Genomic DNA, 19,158 nt, shown 5'->3' with positions numbered 1-19,158 from the left:
GGGGGCGTGGGGGGGGGGGCTTCTGTGCCGGTGTCTGAAAAAAAAAAAGGGTGATACTGACAAACAGCTGGGAAGGGTAGTCCTTTACCAGTGTCAGTGTAATAAACATATATTTAAAAAAAACAAAAAACCAAAACGAAATGACAGTCAAACAAGAGATGGCGGAATCCGTGCAAGGTTAGGGGTCAGCAGTAAGTATAGGGGCCGCACATGGGTGGGTAATGAAGGGAAAGGAAGTGTTCTTGATAAGATGGAAAATAAATGGACAGACAGACAGGTAGATAGATGGATAAATAGATAGATAGAGAGAGAGAGTTACATAGATAGATAGATATATATAAAAAAAAAGACAAATAAATAGATAAATGAATGAATATATAAATATATAAATAAAGGTGCAGCGCCTAAATGACTCTTCACAGAGTTGAGGGAGAAACAGAATGGCTGCATTTGTATAACACACACACACACACACACACAGAGAGAGAGAGAGAGAGAGAGAGAGAGAGAGAGAGAGAGAGAGAGAGAGACGCGGACAAAACTGAAGCAATGATCATAGGAACTAAACAAAAACTCTCTTCCGTCACAACTGACACAATCAAACTGGCAGTACATCCATCCCTCTTTCCAGCTCAGTCGGGAACCTCGGCGTTGTCCTTGACAACACACTGTCCATGCAAAAATTTATCAGTCAGACATGTCAATCCTGCTACTGTCAATTGCGGCGCCGCATCAGTTCCATCCGGAAATATCTGTCAACTGACGCAACATCTAGACTTGTCGTTTCTCTCATTCTCTCTCGCCTTGACTACTGTAACTCTCTATTGTCTGGTTTGCCTGCTTCATCTATTCAGCCCCTTCAGCGCATACAAAACACTACTGCCCGACTCGTCCTCAGAAAGAAAAGATCTGAGCACATCACTTCTCTTTTGCAACATCTCCACTGGGTCCCTGTCTCACACCGAATAAAGTACAAGATCAGCACTCTATGTTATAAATGTATTCACAAATCTGCCCCTTCCTATCTCTGTGGCTGCCTTCACCTCTACACTCCATCTCGCTCACTAAGATCGGCTTCGGATCCACTCAGTTTACACATACCAAGATTTAAACACTCGACTGTTGACCGCCGTTCTTTCTCTTTCTTTGGACCTTGCAATTGGAATGAACTTCCTCAAATCTCCACACTCAGCTCTTTCAAGTCTGGCCTTAAAACCCACCTCTTCCCAAAATAGCCTCCCTCCCCTGCCTCTTCCTTGTCTTTAGTTTCTCCAGTTTTAGAGTTATGCATGCGTGAGAATGACTGGTGTGAAAGCGCTTAGATTTGCTCTGCACAAGATTCAGCGCTATATAAATAGCATTATTATCATAATTACTACTATTTCTGCCCTTCAATTAACAGGTGGTGAAAGACAGTGGTAGCTCCTCTGCCAGTTTATCACCACTGTCAACAGAGTACTTCTTCCCGGCTTCAAATAACAGGTGGTTGAAGACAATGGTAGCTCCTCTTTTGTCGCCCTGTATGGCCTTCTTTACTGAGACGTGGCGGCAAGTTTTCAAGTTTTCGTCGACGAAACATATCTCACTGTGACTCTGCTTTACTTTGAGAAAGTTCGCCTCGAGTCTTGTTTGTGGAATACATCTGTCAATGAACCGAGAGAGAGGGAGGGGGAGGGAGAGAGAGACAGACATATAGAGAGAGACAGAGACACACACACACACACACACACATATATATATATATATGTCTTTGGCAAACGTCCTCTCTGGGACACACAGAGACAGAGACACCATTATAGGTATGCGGTGTTTCAATGCCCCAAAGCGGCACACGAAATAAACTTCTTGCCTTGCCTTGTTGGTGTACCCGCTGACACGAAAGACGGTCAGTACTGATGTACCCACCGTTTGAGCTGTACCTCAGTCGTGCGATTCACAGGAGCGATGACGGTACACGTTCTGTGTGTTCAACTGAATCGTGCGCACACACACACACACACACACACACACACACACACTTCGCCCGGTTGCTTCCTCTCCTCACGTACACACCAACACATGAAGTGCAAACTGAGTGTCACACACAGTGGTGTCATGTTTGTAATTCTGAACTTGTCATTTACATTTAGAGAATGTTGAAATGTAGGATATTGTCTCGACCTTGTTGCAGGAAGAATCCACAGGCGAAATGACGAGAGTTTTTACACTGAATGTGCACTGATCCTCAACATCTGTTACCATTACTCTTCAGGCCACAGTCAAGCTTCAGTGTAACAGATGTCAGTTCATGACGGTTCGTGTGTGTGTGTGTGTGTGTGTGTGTGTGTGTGTGTGTGTGTGTGTGTGTGTGTGCCCATTTTGAAGTGATTTATTAGTGCACCCTTCACATATCTTTTGGTGTTGTCGCTGTTGTCGTCGTACGATATTAAATGTTTTTTGTTGTGTTACACACACACACACACACACACACACACACACATATATATATATATATATATATTCTAATCCACAACATGAAGATGATGGTAATTGTATCATGGTACAAAACGGCCGGTCACCCACACTGATTGAGGTGTCAACAGTCATTTTGTCAGGCTTGACTATTATTGTGCACGACATGCGATTGTTTGTTCTAACTTGACTGGCTGCATATAGTAGTGAGTGTGTGCATTTCAAAGCAAATAACCTTTAATTAGTGAGGAAACAGAGAGAAAAAACTGCATGCTACCATGATCACTGTGTAAGCAAACAGTATAAAGAAATTAAAAACAACAATGAATACATATGAATGGAAAAAAAAAGTGCTCCGTCCTTCTCCCTCCCACCTCTGACCACACACACACACATGTACACACACACACACACACACACACACACTATATATATTGTGGTCACGAATTATTACGTAAAAATAATGACAATATCTGCGCCCCAGCCACACCTACCTTCGTACGAGAGGCTTTTTGATTGGTGGAAACTGTTAGCTTTCATTCATCAAAAGTCAAGGTCGGTGTTTCACAACTCTCTTCACAATTTTGTTCCAATTATTTAAAATAAAACTAAACGAAACAAGGTTCACAGAAACAGATCAAACATACGTACCAAAGCAGGGTCGCCGAGTTGTTGTCTGTCCCAAACAGACGTTCTCAACGTTCTCCAGATAGCGCAAACGTGGTAATAATTATTCCAGTCGAACGTTTTTTTAGCTCCTGTCACTGCTCGTGTCTCAACAACTCCGCGCGCGCACACCCACTGTTATCATGGGATCCACCGACCACTTTGAAACGAGGTCAAATATAGAGGCGTCGTGGAAGTTCTGTTGGAGTTTAACGACCTATTGACACCGTGGAAGAGTTGATGAGGCGTTGGACTCCGGACTCCTGACTCAGTTGAGTGATCAAAGTTCGAGGCCTCGTTTCGTTAAGGTGTTGTGCGTGTGGTTGTGGTCACTGACCGGTAACAGATCTCAAAGGCTGTGGCACTTCGGAAAGGCACGTTCTTTTCTCTGACTGAGGTTCCTCACTCCGGCCCAGGTGTGAATGAATATCGGACTCAGGTCGTGGGAAGCATGTTAAAGCGTCGGAGAGAGCGCCCATTGCTTGTTTGCAACCACGCATCTAAAATTAGACCTATTTAGATCAGTGGTTTGCAGCGCTGTGGCCACGCCTCATCATGCTGAACCTTTGACCCCATGACCCCATGGATATATGACGTCACAGCCTCACAACTCACCCTTGAACCAATCAGCTGAGCTAAAAATAGATGGAGTCAGAACACACGACGTGTGGCACATTGGTTCTCCTCACTACCTGCACAGCCAGTTGTTTGCATACCAGTGGTTCCCATGGTTTCTGCGCACACAGGCAGACGAGTGTATGCGTTGTTTCGCTGTCCCGTGTTGTGCAGCGTGATGTTGGTAATAAGTGCAGCAAAGAGAGAGAGAGAGAGGTACACGAAGGGAAAACTGCGCGATGCGCTCTCTCCCTCTCTCCACGCCCGCACCATGGGGTTCGGAAGGCCCTACGAGGGTAACACACACACACACACACACACAATCAGCTGGTATGGGCCTTCTTCCGAGGGCCAGCCCCTCCCCCCCCCCCCCCCCCCCCCCCCGCCCCCCCCTTTCACACACACATCCTTCCGATGTTATCATGTTTTTCTTTCTCCATCACTGACACTCACCCTCTCCATTTTACATTTGGGACTGGTCGATCGATCTTTTCCACAGTCTGTTCTCTATCTCACTGCACTCTGTCATCCTGCCTCAGTCCCCCCCCCCCTCCCCCTCTCTGCCCTCCAACCTTTCAATTGAATATAGTTCTTCCCCTGCCACTCATTTTCAGAAAAAGATCATTTCTAAGTAATAATGATAATAATCATGATGATAGAAAATGAAAAAAAGGTAATAACACCATTTATTTTCACGGCAGTCCAATATCACCATCATAGATGAACAGATTATTAATGAATAAACGTACGTGGTGTCAGCGTCAGTAATAGTTGTTCAGTTGATCCCGGACAGTGGTCCTCAGTCGTCTGACCGTGACGATGACCCAGTCATATGGTTACAACTTCATACAATCGTCATTCAGTGTCATTCACGTGATTCACTAGCTTACAATAATTAGCACACATTAGCCGGGAATAATTTGGGGTGAATCAGTGGTATGTCACGGTGTGAATGATGATTAGCACTAACTGAACAGTGAGCATGACCGAGCCTTGTCGGTTTGTGCACAATCTTAAGTGCTTTTCGATCGAACTGCCTGACACAGATAAGTTTGGGAGAGTCTTTTTTTTTTTTTTTTTTTTTTTTTTTTTTTTTTTTTTGTACACTCTAATCGATATAATATGATACATTACATCAGTCCATACTGGTGAAAGGGCGCGCGCGTGCGCGCGCGCGCGCACACGCACACACACACACAGACACTGTGTCATACTGACACATTCCAGCACACACAGGACACCACACACACACACTGTGACACACTACTCACTCTCTCACACACACGCACTGTGCAAACGCGGCATGCATGCGCACGCACACACACACACACACACACACACACCACAAACGCAGCGGTGGAGTCAAGTCTTTAAATTGATAACTTTGATGCAGACACAGAGAGACAGGAGCAGTTGTATTTAATTCATTGTTCAATTGGAAGCCAGCACAGTGAAGAGGAGGGCAATGCTGATTTCTAGAACATTCACAAATAAGCCTCTAGTAGCATGAATGTGCTGAAGAGGTCGATGACAGATGGAAGACAGCCAGTTAAGACAGGGCTGGAGACAGAGAGACAGAGATGAGGAGCTGATTCCTCTCAAAAGATACACTGGAGTAAATGAAGGCTCTCCAGAACATTATGGTGCTGCCCTGTGAGAGGGCCACACGGCACCACCTGAGATACATGGCTGGAGAGTGTGTGCTTGGTGTGTGTGACAATGGCTGGAGAGTGTGTGCTTGGTGTGTGTGACAATGGCTGGAGAGTGTGTGCTTGGTGTGTGTGACAATGGCTGGAGAGTGTGTGCTTGGTGTGTGTGACAATGGCTTGAGAGTGTGTGCTTGGTGTGTGTGACAATGGCTGGAGAGTGTGTGCTTGGTGTGTGTGACAGTGGCTGGAGAGTGTGTGCTTGGTGTGTGTGACAATGGCTGGAGAGTGTGTGCTTGGTGTGTGTGACAATGGCTGGAGAGTGTGTGCTTGGTGTTTGGGACAATGGCTGGAGAATGTGTGCTTGGTGTGTGTGACAATGGCTGGAGAGTGTGTGCTTGGTGTGTGTGACAATGGCTGGAGAGTGTGTGCTTGGTGTGTGTGACAATGGCTGGAGAGTGTGTGCTTGGTGTATGTGACAATGGCTGGAGAATGTGTGCTTGGTGTTTGGGACAATGGCTGGAGAGTGTGTGCTTGGTGTGTGTGACAATGGCTGGAGAGTGTGTGCTTGGTGTGTGTGACAATGGCTGGAGAGTGTGTGCTTGGTGTGTGTGACAATGGCTGGAGAGTGTGTGCTTGGTGTGTGTGACAATGGCTGGAGAGTGTGTGCTTGCTGTTTGGGACAATGGCTGGAGAGTGTGTGCTTGCTGTTTGGGACAATGGCTGGAGAGTGTGTGCTTAGTGTTTGGGACAATGGTGGATAGAGTGTGCGTGCTGCTTGTGACAACCAGTGTACTTGTGTCCAACTCGTTTGATGACCACTCACTTCACAGATCGCATCATTCCCTTGATGGGAGTTTTGATTTGTGTGGCTGATTTCAGTTTTGAATCTCTTTTGGGACACTACTGATTTCAGTTTTAAATCTCTTTTGGGACACTACTGATTTCAGTTTTAAATCTCTTTTGGGACACTACTGATTTCAGTTTTAAATCTCTTTTGGGACACTACTGATTTCAGTTTTAAATCTCTTTTGGGACACTACTGATTTCAGTTTTAAATCCCTTTTGGGACACTACTGATTTCAGTTTTAAATCCCTTTATGGGGCACTACTGATTTCAGTTTTAAATCCCTTTTGGGACACTACTGATTTCTGTTTTAAATCCCTTTTGGGACACTACTGATTTCAGTTTTAAATCTCTTTTGGGACACTACTGATTTCTGTTTTAAATCCCTTTTGGGACACCCACATGATATAGATAATAATGTATATCACAGGACATTATCTGTGTTACAGGAGGTACCCAACCAGGGAAGATCATGAGAATGCTAGTAATCTGTCACTGAAGACACACACACACACACACACACACACATTCTTTTATATATTAAAAAAAAAAAAAGGGGGGAGAGAGTAATACAAGAAGGAAGAGAGAGCCACAGGAGACAAAGTGAATGAAAGAGACAGACAGATACTGAGAAAAAAACAGATTTATCAATTTGAAAAAACAAAATCCACACCTCATAAAACAACACAACCTCCACACCACACTCACATCTCCCTGTTTCTTTATTGACGGAAATTATTGCCTGCTTTCATATGATAATAATATTGGCCAATACGACAAGACAGTATATCAATTGTTACATATCACCAGTGCCACACACCTGTCTGTATGTACATAATCTATGATACACATTCCTGTACAGTACACAAAGTAAGGCGTCATCAACAACCCAGCGCACACACAAATAACAACAACAAAGATAACAAAAACAAACAAACAGAAAAGATCAAAACAAAAACAAAAACAACAAAAACCTGGTGTAACAGCCTCAAACAACCCCCCCCCCCCTTTTCAGTTTTCACTCAAGGGTCATTCTGGACTGGCCTTGCATTACCCGCAAGAGTCCAGATTTGTGGCGCCTTCCCTTCTTGTAGTAGTCTACCCACTGTCAATAAGTTTGATCAAGCTATTGAAATAGTAAAGAGGTCATTGTGGGATAACCGTTATGTTTAATCAAGCTATTGAAATAGTAAAGAGGTCATTGTGGGATAACCGTTATGTTTAATCAAGCTATTGAAATAGTAAAGAGGTCATTGTGGGATAACCGTTATGTTTAATCAAGCTATTGAAATAGTAAAGAGGTCATTCTGGGATAACCGTTACTGACCCCCCCCGTCCCCCACACACTTCCTCTCCATTATAACTTATTGGAAGCAAAATGGGGGAGGGTGGGGCTGTGGGTGAGGTGTTCAACTTGTATAACCATGTACTGATTCTGAACAGGCCAAATTTACCCCTGGGGGCATTTCAAGCCATTACTCAGTAGGGAAGTTGGGAGGGGTTAAAATCCCTACAGCAAAGAGTCAGTTCTTGCGAGTTCAAGTTTACAGTGGGTGGTCTTGACACAGACTCAGCTGGTAATCTAGGCTAGCCTAATGTTTTTTAACCCTGGGGTTAAAACAAAATGTGGGGGTACAGACATGCTGCTACACTACATCCAATGAGCAAATCGAGTTACTGCGTTCTGGTGACAATGCCATTGAAGCTTTACATGAACTACCACCAGGACAGTGCTCTCCCTTTGTGTGTCATTGTTTACATTGTAGAGGAAAAAAAATGGGGGGGGGGGGGGGGGGGGCAGGTAAGAGGGAATGGGGAGGCAAGACAATGCTGATAAAACAACAGACCCTGTTGCAACAAGTAGAAAAGTAAACTGAAACCATGTTAAGTTTTGAAAATAAAAAATACTGACAGTTTTTTGGAAGACCAGTACACACACACACACACACAGTATGGCAGCCTCTTCACTGTGACAGAGGGGAGATAGCAAGAGGAGGAAGTGTGAAGAAATCCCTTGGTTCCTGTCACACTGACCATCACACCACTGCTTGGCTCTAACCTCCGGAATCACCTCTGACATTCACCAGTCGGTCTCCCCCTTCAAGGTAACATGCACGGCTGGTCTTGAAGATGAAAGTGGAGAGGGGTAGGGTGGTGGTCTAGTGGTAACACGTCCGCCTTACAAGTGATAGAGTCTGAGTGCATTGGTTCAAATCTTCTCCCCCTGGAGCACAAGAACTCACTGTGAGCCTGTACCTTAATTGTACAGAAAATTTGATAAAATTACAGGAAGTAAAAACACACACAACTTTTCAGGGCATGTTATTTATTCTGGGAAACTTAAAGAAAAAGAAAAAGGGGGCGCGGGGGAGGAGACTGGGCATACAGCTTGCTGATTGTTCAGAAGTGGAAATCAGAGGCATACAGCTTGCTATCTGACTGTTCAGAAGTGGAAATCAGAGGCATACAGCTTGCTATCTGACTGTTCAGAAGTGGAAATCAGAGACATACAGCTTGCTATCTGACTGTTCAGAAGTGGAAATCAGAGGCATACAGCTTGCTATCTGACTGTTCAGAAGTGGAAATCAGAGACATACAGCTTGCTATCTGACTGTTCAGAAGTGGAAATCAGAGGCATACAGCTTGCTATCTGATTGTTCAGAAGTGGAAATCAGTGGCATACAGCTTGCTATCTGAGTGTTCAGAAGTGGAAATCAGAGGCATACAGCTTGCTATCTGACTGTTCAGAAGTGGAAATCAGAGGCATACAGCTTGCTATCTGACTGTTCAGAAGTGGAAATCAGAGGCATACAGCTTGCTATCTGACTGTTCAGAAGTGGAAATCAGAGACATACAGCTTGCTATCTGATGTTCAGAAGTGGAAATCAGAGACATACAGCTTGCTATCTGATGTTCAGAAGTGGAAATCAGAGGCATACAGCTTGCTATCTGACTGTTCAGAAGTGGAAGTCAGAGGCATACAGCTTGCTATCTGACTGTTCAGAAGTGGAAATCAGAGGCATACAGCTTGCTATCTGACTGTTCAGAAGTGGAAATCAGAGACATACAGCTTGCTATCTGACTGTTCAGAAGTGGAAATCAGAGGCATACAGCTTGCTATCTGACTGTTCAGAAGTGGAAATCAGAGGCATACAGCTTGCTATCTGACTGTTCAGAAGTGGAAATCAGACGCGTCGTTTGGAATAATGACCAGGCTGCTGCTGTTTCCAGACCCACACGAACACACAGTTTAAAACATCACTCATTCAGTCATTCCACATGAGGTGCATGTCCATCTGACAGGAATAAAAAATCATAAAAAAGAGAGTAAATCTGGAAAACGTGGTAGCTGCCAACAAGACAACACATTGCTGGCTCCATGCCTGGAAGTATAATATAAAAGTATCATGTGTGTGTGTGTGAGAGAGAGAGAGAGAGAGAGCATGCCTGCTCTTCAAGAATTTATGTATATTATGCTTGTATGTCAAGTCATGTTTGTACGAACACAACATACATGCATGTCTGGCTATCAGCAGCCAGCGTAACTTGATTTGTGTGTACAAGTTTGTATATGTGTATACACATATGTGCTTACACAACCTTGTGTGAATGCTCAATACGTTTACCACCACCACAGACACATCCTGTGTTCTCATCATGTCTCCCACCCCCTTTTTTTTTTTGCACCAACCACAACCAACTCCTACTGGGACTGCATGACTTTTATCAAACCAAATCAGTAACACCACTGCTAAGTCCACACCAAAAAAAGAGTGGCAGCTGCACTTCTACTCATGCCACACTGCCAGTGTCATGTGAGACTGTACTGACTTTGTACATATTTTATCTCACTTAGGCTTAAATTTGAATATTGTAAAGTGTGGTGAGCCCCGGCTGAGATGGGGATTACTGCGCGATAGGAGCCTGCATTTTATTAGGATTATTATTATTACTGATCTCATTGCAGCAAGGGTCAGCAGTCAGGGGGATACAGTGGACAGGAGTGGACGACGACAGAGAACAGCGTGTGTGTGTGTGTGTGTGTGTGTGTGTGTGTGTGTGTGCATGTGTGTGTGTGTGTGTGTGTGTGTGAGAGAGAGAGAGAGAGTGGGAAGGGGCAGCTCAGTACGACTGGCTTGTTTATGGCGCATGAAGCGACAGTAGAGCGGTAACCGACGCTCTGACCCCAATTAGCTGTGTCTCATCTCAGTGAGGTGACAGCCCTTCACTGACCAGCATACCTGTCAGCATCAGTCAAGGGATTAATACACTACCTACGTTAATGAACCAACAGGTGGATTCACTTCAATCAAAACATCAGTCAAGGGATTAATACACTACCTACATTAATGAACCAACAGGTGGATTCACTTCAATCAAAACATCAGTCAAGGGATTAATACACTACCTACGTTAATGAACCAACAGGTGGATTCACTTCAATCAAAACATCAGTCAAGGGATTAATACACTACCTACATTAATGAACCAACAGGTGGATTCACTTCAATCAAAACATCAGTCAAGGGATTAATACACTACCTACGTTAATGAACCAACAGGTGGATTCACTTCAATCAACTCGATTCAGAACTGCCAGAAAAGGGGTGTGAGGTGAACCAGGCAGCAAAGAGAGAAGCAGGGAAGCAGAGCAGGGGGGTGGGGGGTGGGGGATGGAGCCCAAAACAAAAACAAAACCGGTCTTCACAAGAGATTATAATTAACAACAGCGGAAACGTGTAATCATAGCACCATTCCTGGCTTCACTTCTTCCCCCTTGTGAAGGTAAAAATCATGTATCTGTCTCAAAGCATATTACAAATAATGAACACACCCAATCAGCACAGAAACTGCAATACACTCTCTGTTTGTATAGTGGTTTTACAAAAAAAAAAAAAAAAAAAAAAAAAAAGTGCTCCTCATTTAACAACTCAGACAGAATTTGCAATACGCTCTCTCAGTCTCTGTAACTAAACATAGTGGTTTTACAACACAACAACAACAACAAAAACTGTTCCTAATTTAATAACTCAGACAGAATTCGCAATATGCTCTCTCAGTCTCTGTTTGAAACTGAATACAGTGGTTTTACAACACAACAACAAAACAAAAAGTGCTCCTCATTTAATAAGAGAGAGAGAGAGAGAGAAAGTTGGGTTGGTTTGAAGGGAAGGGTGGGAACAACTATTAATCTAAAAGTTCCACTCACTTGCATACTTATCACTGACAAGCAACCTGACTTTAAAAAGCAGCCACTTAAATAAACCAGCAACAACATAAAAGACCCTCAACCCTCAACAACCTGTCTGCTGGTCTGAAGACAACACATTGTGCCTGAATGTCACCAAAACGCTAAGCCTGTGCCAATCCTAGGCCAGACTTGTTTAGCTTCTTCATCTATCTTTGTTGCTGACAGCACCAGGCCACAGCAGGGCTGAAAAAACACAGAATAAAATATTGATCCCATAGAACCTGAGAAAAAAACAGGAAAAAAAAACCCAGGAAAAGGAAACTCAGCACATTTACCGTCACATTCATGCACATAAACCAATGACATGCCTTCAACATCAACCAATCCCTCAATTTTCCGCCAGAGGATTATAAATAAATAAAATAAAAAAGAAACAGAAAAAAAGTACAAAGCCAGAAATGAAGGCAGCGATAGAAAAGAGGAACTCTCCAGCACACTATTTCCAGAAGGCGGGGTTGCTATTTATAGTGAAAGACCCCCCATCCCCCAAAGCCCCCTCGGCATCCCCACATGGGAAACCCCCCCAGACTTTAGCCATCCAACAAAAAGCAGATCTACATTTCCACACCTTTTCAGCAGGTCTCCCAAAAGCACTGAGTACCAGCAACATGAAATATCTAGTGTCATATTCTGACTTGCATGCTGACAAATCAAAACAACAGATCAAAAAGAACAAACATGTAAGCAAAGCAACAGGTATCCCAAACATACAACACAATCAATGCTAACCAGACACCAGTCTTTAAACCATGGGACACAGACATAAAGGAAGAAGCAATATCATGCACACAACTAGAGGTGGATTTTCGCCAGAATTAAATCAATGAAATGAGTGCTGAGCTCTTAACAATTTGATATTTTGAGGGGTTCAGGATTTAATATACCTTATCAATTCGCATTTTGAAGCTTTTTTTTTCTGTATCGAACACTAATATTTCTAAATCTTCATTGATTGCTGCAGTTTTTATTGAACACACCTATATTGTATAGCAAAATAAAGGAAAAATTCATTCTGGATACAAGCTTGATTGCCTTGACAACTGACTTTCAGTTACCACTGTGCCCATAGTCTCCCCAAGAATCCACATCCCCCGTGTACAATTTCAGGAAAAACAGATTTTTCTTGCCACATTCCTACGTATCAGACACAAAGGATTACTCGGAATAAATAGTGCAACATTTCATATTCATGGAGCTTGTGTACCCATCTGAATCCCCTTTTTTTTCCTTAAAACAAAACATCCTTCACAGGTAAACTAAGTTTTTTCTATTGCAATTTAAGTCATATTCCACACATATTTCACTTTCTTTGCAGTATTTCACTATCTTACTTTTCATTCAAATGGGTAGACTACACAGTGTAATCTGTAAATTCTACATACATGTAAGCATCATAGTCAGCTGTGTCCGACTATGACCACTGGTACAGCAGAGGTGGCAACAGCTGTTTTGATTATCTGGGCAAGAATTTGATTACAGTGGACATGTAGGTTATCACAGTTTATCAGTGAGTCATTTATTAACACCAGTGTTAGTATTCTGACATGATAATAAAAAGGACAAAAAATATTTCCTGACTACTGTTTTTGGTTGTTTTTTTCTCACAAATCCAAAAGCTGAAAAACACAACATGGTTTGATACTTAGATTCTATTTCCCCATGCCCCCAAACTCCCTGAAGAAACTAATGACACAGAGTGTCCTCTCTTGCATGTTATATGGCACAATTCCTCCAGTGAAAAGGTATCATCCAGACAAATATAGTCTGTTTTTCTGTCTGGCAAAACCACAGTACAAAGCACGATCCTCTCCCCTTCTCTGATTTCAAACTCCCACAGATGCAAACCTTTTTTCTCCATATTTGATACGCATAACACATGTACTTTTTCTTTTCACCAGCCACAAAGAAGAAATCATTTCATATCTCACCATCACAATGCAGACATAAAAACAATCTGCTGATTCTGCTAAAAATCAAAGAGGATACATTATAAAACACAGCACAACAACAGTCTACACCTCACATAACATGGAGGCACTCCCAGTCCAAAACATTTGATCCACGAAGTAGAATCTCTGGTAGATATCATCCTGCTTTCTGGTTATATGTATTCCTACTTTTTGTCTTTCATCTCTGAATAGAGTTCTCCACGTGCGTCAATGACTGGTTTGACAGCACATTGATTTGTCTCTGCACAAGATTCACTGCCACATAAATACTTGAATTATCATTAATATTATCATTAATATATTTTCAAGTAAAAAGTCAATACGAAATGGTTGTGAACTTTTAACAACTTTGATCAGAATGACTGTCATGTCACCAAAGGACATGTCACACGAGTTTCGTTTCCTACCTTGTGATATCGGCGTCTGCTGGCCTGTGACTCTTCACATCTTTTTGGCCGAAATATTACGTGCATGGATTTTCTATTATTCTTCCATGGCTTGGGCTGTTTTCTTTTCTTTTTTTTTCAACTGGAATATACAGCCCTTTCCATGGGAAATACCACTTGTGGCAATGAAAGAAATGACCATTCCAGCATTCAAGCAATCACTGTCTTCTCCATGTAAATGAGAGTAAAGAGAAAGGTAAGATTAAACAAAAAAAAAAAAAAACAACAAAAAACAACCCCCCCCCAAAAAACAAAAAACAAACAAAAAACAAAAAAAAAAACAACAAAAAAACACCCTCACGAGCTTGTTTGGAAGCATAAACAACAAACATCAGCCCTCATACACACAAAAAAAACCAACCCAAAAAAGCAGACAAGAGGAATAGCCACCAAGAAAAAATCAGGGAAACCGAACAACCGCAGCTCACAACACTAACCGCGGAACTGCTTAATTCATTAAATACCATACATGGTCAAGATCATTTACAATGTGCTTCTACGTTTCACAAGACCTGACCAACATATTATTCTGTCAAGCTGGGTGTTATGAGGGGGTACACAATACAAAGACTGTCAAGATTTTAACAACAAACACAACAAAAACATCTGTCTACTGGCTTCACATACTGCATACATCAGAAAAAAAATAGAAACCAAAACAAAATACACATACCTCAATTCTTCTCTGAGATGGAAGACAGACAATCATTCACGATCTGAAATTCTTTTCAGGGTGATGGATAGGCAAGCATTACTAAGGAAACATTTCTGAAATTACTCACCAAATCCTCCTGCCCTATGGGGAACATTATGTGCTATGGTGAGTAAGGCACGCAATGACCATACCATAATAATACAGGAGGTTCCCATGTCCAACTTCATAATATGATAAATAACATATTGCTCTTGTCTGCTGAGTTGATAGAATTTTCTGTGTTTGTTTATGTGAGATCTTCGACTTAACTTCTATTCACTAGAAGTGTTATTAGATGGGTGTGTATGGGTGTGCGTGCCTGCCTGCGTGCGTGCGTGTGTGTGTGACCTTTGCTGGTTTCTATTGGTACCATGTTCATTCTTAGTATTTGTTACTTTTTTCGACTGGCACAATAAACTGCAGTAGACATCAGTACAACAGAACTTAAATCTCCAAACACATGGTTCCATAACTGAACTGTTGCAGAAATTCTGCTGTTGAGTATGTGGGACATAACTGTGGAGTATCTGTTAAAAAGTGTAGTGCATGTGAATCATTATTACAAAGAAGTGGACCTGTTTTTGTTGAGTATGTGGGACATAACTGTGGAGTATTTGTTAAAAAGTGTAGTGCATGTGAATCATTATTACAAAGAAGTGGACCTGTTTTTGTTGAGTATGTGGGGCATAACTGTGGAGTATTTGTTAAAAAGTGTAGTGCATGTGAATCATTATTACAAAGAAGTGGACCTGTTTTTGTTGAGTATGTGGGGGATAAATGTGCAGTATTTGTTAAAAAGTGTAGTGCGTGTGAATCATTATTACAAAGTGAACCTGTTTTCAGCCCCCCACCAAAACCATACGGAGCTTTCTTGCTTTTCAGGATCATGCACTACTTCCTGCCCACCTCTTATTGAGGCATTACCCCAACAACATTCATCCCCAAATCCCCCACACAAAGCCACAACTATGCTTGTTCTGTCCAGTTCCTCTGTCCACAGGCAAAGTGGACGGGACCGATGACAAAATCCAGCCATCATTCTGCGACAACAGGAAGCACTTTGCCATGCTTGCTGGTAAAAACCACCAGGTGTACCATCTGATTCAGTCAGTTTATAGGATCCAAATCAAACAAGTGATGTTTCATTGATCAGGTGCCCAACAGCGCACCATAGAGAGAATGGTGGGGAGATGCATGAAAGATTGCATGTTAAGATGCTGTAATATTGCATGCCTTTCTTTTAGTCCACAAGTCTATGGTTGCCTTCTCTGGACCAGTAAACACAGTGACCAATGCTTTGTTTCCCTGTGGGTTGTGTGTGTGTGTTGTGTGTGTGTGTGTGTGTGTGTTGTGTTGAGTGTATGTGTATGTGTGTGTTGTGTGTATGTGTATGTGTGTGTGTGTGTGTGTTGTGTTGAGTGTATGTGTATGTGTGTGTTGTGTGTATGTGTATGTGTGTGTGTGTGTGTGTGTGTGTGTATGTGTGTGTGTGTGTGTGTGTGTGTATGTGTGTGTGTGTGTATGTGTGTGTGTGTGTGTGTATGTGTGTGTGTGTGTATGTGTGTGTGTGTATGCGTGTGTGTGTGTGTGTGTGTTGTGTGTGTGTGTGTGTTTGTGAGCACACTGTACAATGATGCATGTACTATAATCTATCCAGTTCTGTGTAAGTACCTGATTGGGTGCTTGTTAGTGGGTGCAAATTTTGGTTTCGATTTGAGTCATCGGAAAGTTTTAAAGTATATACTACTACAACAACAACAAAAAAACAACTATCCACTATAACTACTATTACTAACAATACATAAAGGTGGGTACACATTTCTGTTTGAAAAGAAAAAAACTATGCATATATGACAAACAGCAAAAAAGCATCAAGATAACAAAATCATGAAACAATACATATGGTGTGGTAGGTTCCACTGTGCACTATAAGCAGTTCACAAATAATGACACCTATATCAATACAGTGCTTAAAATATCAATAATATTAGTAACAACCTGCCATGCTTTTTACATTAAATGTACATATACAACACAATCCAGTTTACATAAGTCTTTATATATACATTAGTCTTTATATTCATGAGTCCAAACGCTCACTTACATTTCAGCTCTCTCATTTGCATGTGTATGCACACACACACACACACACACACACAGAGGCACACACTTGTGTCACAAGGGCAGGCCTCACACACACACACACACACACACACACACACACACACAGAGGCACACACTTGTGTCACAAGGGCAGGCCTCACACACACACACACGCACACGCACACACACACAGAGGCACACACTTGTGTCACAAGGGCAGGCCTCACACACACACACACACACACACACACAGAGGCACACACTTGTGTCACAAGGGCAGGCCTCACACACACACACACACGCACACACACACAGAGGCACACACTTGTGTCACAAGGGCAGGCCTCACACACACACACACACACACACACACAGAGGCACACACTTGTGTCACAAGGGCAGGCCTCACACACACACACACACACACACAGAGGCACACACTTGTGTCACAAGGGCAGGCCTCACACACACACACACACACACACACAGAGGCACACACTTGTGTCACAAGGGCAGGCCTCACACACACACACACACACACACACACACAGAGGCACACACTTGTGTCACAAGGGCAGGCCTCACACACACACACACACACACACACACACAGAGGCACACACTTGTGTCACAAGGGCAGGCCTACTCTCTTGCTTCTCACTCACACACACATGCAACATACATACACTTCTATCACATGTGCAGGTGTCCACTCTCTCAGCTTCACACACACACACATGCAACATACATACACTTCTATCACATGTGCAGGTGTCCACTCTCTCAGCTTCACACACACACTCACTCTCTCTTGTTTCTGTCACATGCAGATGTACTCTCTGCTTCTCTCTCTCTCTCTCTCATATACACATGCACACTCTCGTTCATGTCATATGCAGATGTAGCCTCTCTCTGCATTTCACACACGCATACACACTTCTATCACATACATGCAGACAGACACCATCTCTGTTTCTCTTTTTCCATTGCAGCTGCTGTTTTAAGTTACATGCCTTGAACGTCTTGGTCTTCTTCCCCCTCTTCACCTTCACGTCACATCATCTCTCATGCCCTCATCATGGTCTCCATCAAGGAGACAAGAAAATAGTTTTCTGTATTTCTGTGTAAATTTAAACATAGTAGCCATTTTATCACTGACAAAAAACACACACAAAAACACAATCCACCTCCCCCCCCCCCCCCAACCCCGAAATGAAATTAAAAAAAGAAAACAAAATAAAATGAAGAAAACAAAAAGGAACAGAACAAGCGAGAACAATATCATAGCATTCAGATAAAATGTCCTATGTGTGTGTGATTGTGTCAGAGTGTGTGTGACTGAAAGCTGACTGTATGATACAGGAACTGAATGATGAGTGCCTGATGGCAGGTTTCAATCTGCTCTACCTAGGTTGGCAGCCTGCTGTGTAAATGACTACCAGTTTGTAAAGCACCCACAGTTCTTGTTCTTGTTGCTTACAGTCCAGCCCACTGCTCAGTGCCTTATCAGGACTGTCAAACCATATAAATGTTCAAACGCATCAACACAAAACTGTCACATTTACAAAAAAAAACCCACTCAGACAAACCCACAAAACACAGTTCATGACACAGTATCCAAACCATTTAGCTCCATACGGCAAATAAGACCAGGCCATGCTGAGGACGCCTGCCATTCCGCTTAATTTATCATCCCCAGATTACAAAAAATCGTAAAATAAGGAGAGAAAAAAACAATACTTCAAAGGCAAACAAAAAATACATAAACTAGGCTATATAGGCAAGTAACACTGCAGAATGGGCAGCTAGTGCCCATCCCAGTGTTTACATCTCACTACGTAATGGCCAGAGCAAAACAGCACAGACAGTACATCACAGACTGTGCAAAAGAGAAAACTCTGTCCAGGCTTGCTTGAAAAAAGAAAGAGGAATGGACTGGGAAGACAGAAAAAGGAATGGACTGGGAAGGCAGAAAGAGGAATGGACTGGGAAGGCAGAAAGAGGAATGGACTGGGAAGACAGAAAGAGGAATGGACTGGGAAGACAGAAAGAGGAATGGACTGGGAAGACAGGAAGAGGAATGGACTGGGAAGACAGAAAAAGAGGAATGGACTGGGAAGGCAGAAAAAGGAATGGACTGGGAAGGCAGAAAGAGGAATGGACTGGGAAGACAGAAGAAGAGGAATGGACTGGGAAGACAGAAAGAGGAATGGACTGGGAAGACAGAAAGAGGAATGGACTGGGAAGACAGAAAAAGAGGAATGGACTGGGAAGGCAGAAAGAGGAATGGACTGGGAAGACAGAAGAAGAGGAATGGACTGGGAAGACAGAAAGAGGAATGGACTGGGAAGACAGAAGAAGAGGAATGGACTGGGAAGACAGAAAGAGGAATGGACTGGGAAGACAGAAAAAGAGGAATGGACTGGGAAGGCAGAAAGAGGAATGGACTGGGAAGACAGAAAAAGAGGAATGGACTGGGAAGACAGAAAG

At 42.8% G+C, this 19,158-nt stretch overlaps 1 long non-coding RNA gene across 1 annotated transcript; it reads right to left on the bottom strand.

Annotated features, from left to right (window-relative positions):
• Positions 1-6,929: 6,929 nt before the first annotated feature.
• LOC143295943 (uncharacterized) lies at positions 6,930-14,097 on the bottom strand. Its single transcript, XR_013057093.1, has 2 exons — positions 9,352-14,097; positions 6,930-9,307 (listed from the first exon to the last, which is right to left on the bottom strand). It is a non-coding gene; the product is annotated as an uncharacterized LOC143295943 (long non-coding RNA).
• Between the last annotated feature and the right edge of the window lie 5,061 nt (positions 14,098-19,158).

The sequence above is a fragment of the Babylonia areolata genome, chromosome 21 (assembly GCF_041734735.1).
Source record: "Babylonia areolata isolate BAREFJ2019XMU chromosome 21, ASM4173473v1, whole genome shotgun sequence".
Taxonomy (NCBI): domain Eukaryota; kingdom Metazoa; phylum Mollusca; class Gastropoda; order Neogastropoda; family Buccinidae; genus Babylonia; species Babylonia areolata.
This window is presented reverse-complemented; position numbering and strand designations above follow the sequence as displayed.